The 5,980-nt window shown below is 37.0% G+C and overlaps 1 pseudogene; it reads right to left on the reverse strand.

The window, feature by feature from the left end:
* Nucleotides 1-5,158: 5,158 nt before the first annotated feature.
* LOC119818096 lies at nt 5,159-5,252 on the reverse strand (annotated as a pseudogene).
* Between the last annotated feature and the right edge of the window lie 728 nt (nt 5,253-5,980).

Consider the following 5,980-nt stretch of genomic DNA (forward strand, 5'->3'; position numbering starts at 1 on the left):
TCTGATGAGAAAATACTGTCCAAGATAACAAACAATATAAAATAATTAATAAAGGAGGAACAAAAAACCTTAGAAAGGAAGACACAGAGCATGTAAGCAAGCTTAGAGAAAGCTATTTCACCTTCACCAGGGATATGCCTGCTATCAGGAGCAAAGTCTGGACCAGCCACCATAAGCTGGTAAGACAGGCAACTACCCTGTAAAAGGAGAGAGGGCCTGCTTTTCATCCAAGTCTCCAGACTAGCTTACACCCGAAAAAAATCACACAGAAATTGTAATTCATTTAAATACTGCCTGGCCCATTACCTCTGGCCTCTTATTGGCTAACTCTCCTATCTTGATTTAACCCAGTTCTATTAATTTGTATAACTCCACGAGGTCATGGCTTACCTGGAAAGATTCAGCATGTCTGACCTGGCGGCTCCATGGCGGCTCTCTCACTCTGCTTTCTTCCTCCCAGAATTTAGTTCTGTCTTATCCACCTACCTAAGTTTTGCCCTATCAGGCCAAGCAGTTTCTTTATTGATTTACCAATGAAAGCAACACATAAACAGAAGGACCTCCTACATCAACTACCCCACTTGTGAAGTAGTTTGTATGAGCAGAGACTTGCTCAGTACTGCACTTGAAGTTTACTTTCTATAATTCTTGGATAACTAGATTGACTATACCTACCACAGGTTCTGTTAGACCCCAGACTAAAGCTGCTATCATTGTCCTCCCTTTTCCTCAGTAAGTGACAAATAGCAACACTTTAATATCAGAGGCTTCATGAGATTAATTTGTTGAGAGTCAAATAGACGTAATATATGACATTTTTGAGACCTGGAGCAAATTAAAATGAAAATTACTTCCTATTGGAGGGGAATGTCTGCTTCATTCTGGTGTGGCTCTTATTCCTCTGACATACACAACATTTCCAATCTGTTTCTATATAGCAATAAATGCACATGTGTGTATGCGCTATTTACAGAATTGTATCAGTTCTCTGAGCAAGTCTGGGTTCATGTTTGAAAAGTGTTTAATCTCCATGTTGACATGGTTGACATCAGTTCTCTGACATCTACTTTGAATATTTTGTTTTTAAATCAGAAAGGTGATTTTGATTTTCTTTTCCATTTTTTTATTAATTGGATTTTTTCTTATAACAAAGACTGAAATTTAGTCTCAGTGCAAAACTGTGAATTCTCTTGCTATTTAATGATGCATGCTTACTGAGTTTCTTAATGAAAATAAAGAACTCCATTCCACTCTCTGTATATGACTTCTCTTTTCATTGGAGTTAGCCTTTTTATTTTTTGTTTTTTGCTAAGATTTAAGTGATTGTCATTTTCTAATTAGAGACCAAAGGGTTTCTATTCCAGTCTTAAAGCACTGTTAAGGCTTTTGTAAAGTCTTTATTAATATTTATTTCTCCTAAGACTAGACTCATTTCTAAGAAAAAGATTCCTTCACTCCAAATCTTAGCATTCTCTCAGGTTTGAGAAATGTTTCATTATATTGAATGTCAATTTGTTTAGTAAACAATTAATTAAATAATTAGAGTCAAATTTCTTTTAAGTTACATTAGAATGTTTGGTTTCATAAGTAAAATTTAATTCATATTTTAATTTACAATAGGACATAAAATACTAGCATACATATTGTAATTTAAAGCATAATTTGCTTGATAAATGAGAGACTGGCTTTTAGAAACCCTAGTAAAAATTGCCTATATCTGAAAACAAACACAAACTTCATGAACCACTCCTGTGGAAGTAGTATTCCAGCCATCTGTGTGGGAAATAAGCTTTTTTACACACCTTACAGACTACTGCAGGAAAGAGAATTTAAATGTAGTATTTTTGCAAGCTTGTACATTGTACAGAGGAATTCAGACATTTCTGCACTGAAATATGTAATACAATAAAAATGAATCAGTATAATAAAATGTTAGGATCTAATAATGATAAGGCCTTCTTCAAGCAATTTCAGTAGCCTTAAGCTTTGTATCATGAAAATGACTGAACACTGTCACCGTACAAGGAGACTCCTCCAACTGTCACATTCTATTTCATTGTAGCAAAATAGACATAGCATAAAATTCAACATTTTAACCCTTTTAGTTCTGGAATTCACTTACACTGAAAGCGTCAGCATCACTGTGCCGCTCTTCTCATGACTCAGTTCCAGAACTCTCACTGTCTAGACTGCATTCTGTACTGATTACTGATTGCCCTTCCCTCTCACCAATGGCAACCACTGCCCTGCTTCCTGTACATGAATTTGACCGCTCTGTAGGTCTAGGTCTTAGGAAATTAGCATTGTGTAACACTTGTCCGTTCTCATTTGTTATTTCACTCAGTGTATTGTTTTGAAAGTTTACGTATGTGATAACATTGGAAGAACTGTATTTTGTAGCTCAATAGTATTCCATTGAATGAATATATATATATATATATATATATATATATATACACATACACACACACATACATATACGGGTTGTTTCCACCTTTGGCTGTACAATGAACATATATATATATATATGTGTGTGTGTGTGTGTGTGTGTGTGTGTGTATTTCAGATGGGAAAGGTTTTTCATCAAGATATAGTAAACTTTTCAAACAGACAAAATCTTTCTTAAAAGTTTTATTTGATTCCTGGGAATTTCCCTAGTGCCAGGTTTCTTACTAGCCCCATAATTGCTCCCTCAATCAAAATATCTCTTTATTTGCTCTCCCTCTTTGTCCTTCCCCCATCTCAGCCATCCCCATTCCCTCATGTTCTCATTCCCCCCCTTTCTCTGCCTTCCCTTTTTTGCCCTATCAGGAATTCACAAAGATGACCCCAGGTTAGACCCTAAACCATAGTGGAGAGGGGCCTGACTGGCTTTCCCTATAATCAGATTGATGACTACCTTAATTGTCATCATAGAACCATCATCCAGTAACTGGTGGAAATAGATACAGAGATTCACAGCTAAGCACTGGGCCAAGCTCCCAGAGTCCAGTGGAAGAGAGGGAGGAGCGATAATATGAGCAAAGGGGTCAAGATCATGACAGGAATACCCAAAGAAATAGCTGACCTGAGCCAGTGGGAGCTCACTGACCCATGACTGATAGCACAAGAACCTACATAGGATCAACCTAGGCCCTCTGCTTGTGGGTAACAGTTGTGTGGCTTGAGCAGTCTGTGGGGTCACTGGCAGTGGGATCAGAACTTATTCCTATTGCTTGAATTCATTTTTTGAAGCCCATTTTCTTTGGAAGGGTACTTTGTTCAGTCTCAATATGAGGAGAGGGCCTTGGTCCTGCTTCAAAATGATACTCCAGGCGTTGGTGACTCCCCATAGGAAGCCTTACACTTTTTAAGGAGAGGATGGGAATTAGGGTCGCAAGAAGATAGGTGGAGTGAGAAGAGGGGATGGTGTGGGAACTAGTATTAGTATGTAAAATGAGAAAAGACTGTTTTAAAAAAAAGTTTCATTTGAAAGATATACATTTTAATATTCACACACACTCACACTAATTAAATCAAGTCTTGTCAGAAACCTGTATTTAATCTGGGCTACTTTTTCCTAAATTTCTAGTAATTAAAGTTATAATAATATTCTTGGAAATATTTTTTACCTTTTTGACAATTTATTAACATTTGTAATGTGTCTTGATCGTATCTGCCTGACTCTCACATTCCACTTCCCGCGCACCCAGAACATCCATTCCCAGCATCACTCATTCTTTCTGTTTCTTTTTCTTTTATTGATTTATTTTTGGTTTTTCAAGACAGGTTTCTCTGTAGCTTTGGAGCCTGTCCTGAAATTAGCTCTTGTTAACAAAGCTGGCCTTGAACTCACAGAGATCCGCCTGCCTCTGCACCCTAAGTGCTGGGATTAAAGGCGTGCGCCACCACCGCCCAGTTCCATCACTTATTCTTTTTGTTGAGTAATTCTCTCTTTTTTTATGTACATGTTTTGAAAGGAGAACTCCTTTTTAGTTTCTTTTTTGTTGATTTTTATTGAGCTCTACATTTTCATTTTTCTCTTCTCTCTTCCCCGCCTCTCCTCTCCCCCTTCAATCCCCCCCAATGCTCCCAATTTACTCAGAAGATCTTGTCTTTTTCTACGTTCCATGTAGATTAGATCTATGTAAGTCTCCCTTCGTCTCCTCATTGTTGTCTAAGTTCTCTGGGATTGTGATTTGTAGGCTGATGATCTTTGCTTTATGTTTAAAAAAATACTTATGAGTGAGTACATGTGATATTTGTCTTTCTGTGTCTGGGTTACCTCATTCAAAATAATGTTTTCTAGCTCCATCCATTTTCCTGAAAAATTGAAGATGTTATTTTTCTCTTCTGTGTAATAATCCGTTGTGTAAATGTAACACATTTTCTTTATCCATTCTTCAGTCAAAATATTTTTTCTTTGAGAAATCTTTTATAATAAACATATTCAAAATTTTAATGCCTCTTCTGTGACCATTTTAGTGATTGTACAGCCTTATTTGTGTAACAACGGTCTGATGGTCAGTTCTAAACTCATGAAAGCACATAGAGCATCCAGAACAGAATGATGATGGAACTGTAGGCCATGCCCAAGGCACTGTGTGTGTGACTGGCTACTCCCTCAGCATTAGTGAGGGTACAGGGATTGCTTCAATAGATCTTAGGTAACCTTGGTAACAAAATTGGCAGTTGTCATCTACTATTTACTTTCACTTAGGACAAACTAGAAGAAAGTTGCTCTCTTTTATATTAGTATCTAATATTTTATCCATTTGAAATACTTCATCATTATTTCCCATGTCTTATTACTGTTGAACAACTTTGTTCTATTAAACTAAGTCACCATTGAGTACTATTTACAATGGTTCAAGCTATAAGCTCAATTAAAAATAGAAGACCAATTTAGAGAAATATTTGCATTATACACAATTTAATATTATATTAATAACATGTATAGAGTCACAAACTATTTTATTTTATTTTAGCATGAAATTTAAGAGGCTGTATTGGGCTGACTAAAGTCTTCAAAGATATGTAAGCCCTTCCTAATCTTTGGTGTCAGTGACTCCTAACTTATACACTCATTACAGTTGTAATATACTACATCGAAGCAGAGAGATTACCAAGCATTATCCAAATAGGTCTCCCATGCCATCACACATATCTTTTCCTTTTATAAAATATGGAATGCTTCACAAATTTGCGTGTCATCCTTGCAGAGGAATCTTCTCTCTATCGTTCTAATTTTAGTCTGTGTGGTGCTGAAGCAAGTGCAATCACACAGGTCTTTATCGGAGAGAGGCAGATCTAGGCAGAGAACGGCAGAAGCAGTGTGATGACAGGAGCAGATACGGTGACCTCAGAATGACAAGGAATGGATTTTCCCTCTGAGCCTCTAGATTAAAGAATCTTGCTTACAATTTGATTGCAGCTTTGTGGAGCTTGCTTTCACCTTCTGACCTCCAGCATCTGTTAAACAATTAATTTCTATTGTTTTTACTACCAACTGTGTAATAATATATTGTACAAACAAAGAGAAATAAAGGCAAACCATAATGGCAAATAGTTCTATAAAACTTATAACTGTCAGGAAATATTCTGTGTATAAAAAGATATCTACATTCAGCTAGATGTGTTGGTATGCAATGTGACCCCAGTGTTGGGGAGACCAAGACAGGCAGATCCCCAGAGCTCACTGGCCAACCAACTTAGTCTATTTAACAAGTTCCACACCAGTTTGAGACTCCACCTTTTCCCAAAAGAAAAGAAGAATACAACAGAGATTGTCCTTTGGCCTCCACATGCGTGCGTACATACGGGCACACATATCTGAACACACATGGATGCACATGTGTACATGCACAAAAAAGTTACCAAAACTCAAACTTAGAAATTTTCACACTTGCTTTGGCACAACTGTAAATGTGCAAGTGTATATAACTGCCCAATATTTATGCGGCTAGTGTAGCTCAGACACACTGATCTACATGGGTCTTGA

Source organism: Arvicola amphibius, chromosome 6, assembly GCF_903992535.2.
Source record: "Arvicola amphibius chromosome 6, mArvAmp1.2, whole genome shotgun sequence".
Classification (NCBI taxonomy): domain Eukaryota; kingdom Metazoa; phylum Chordata; class Mammalia; order Rodentia; family Cricetidae; genus Arvicola; species Arvicola amphibius.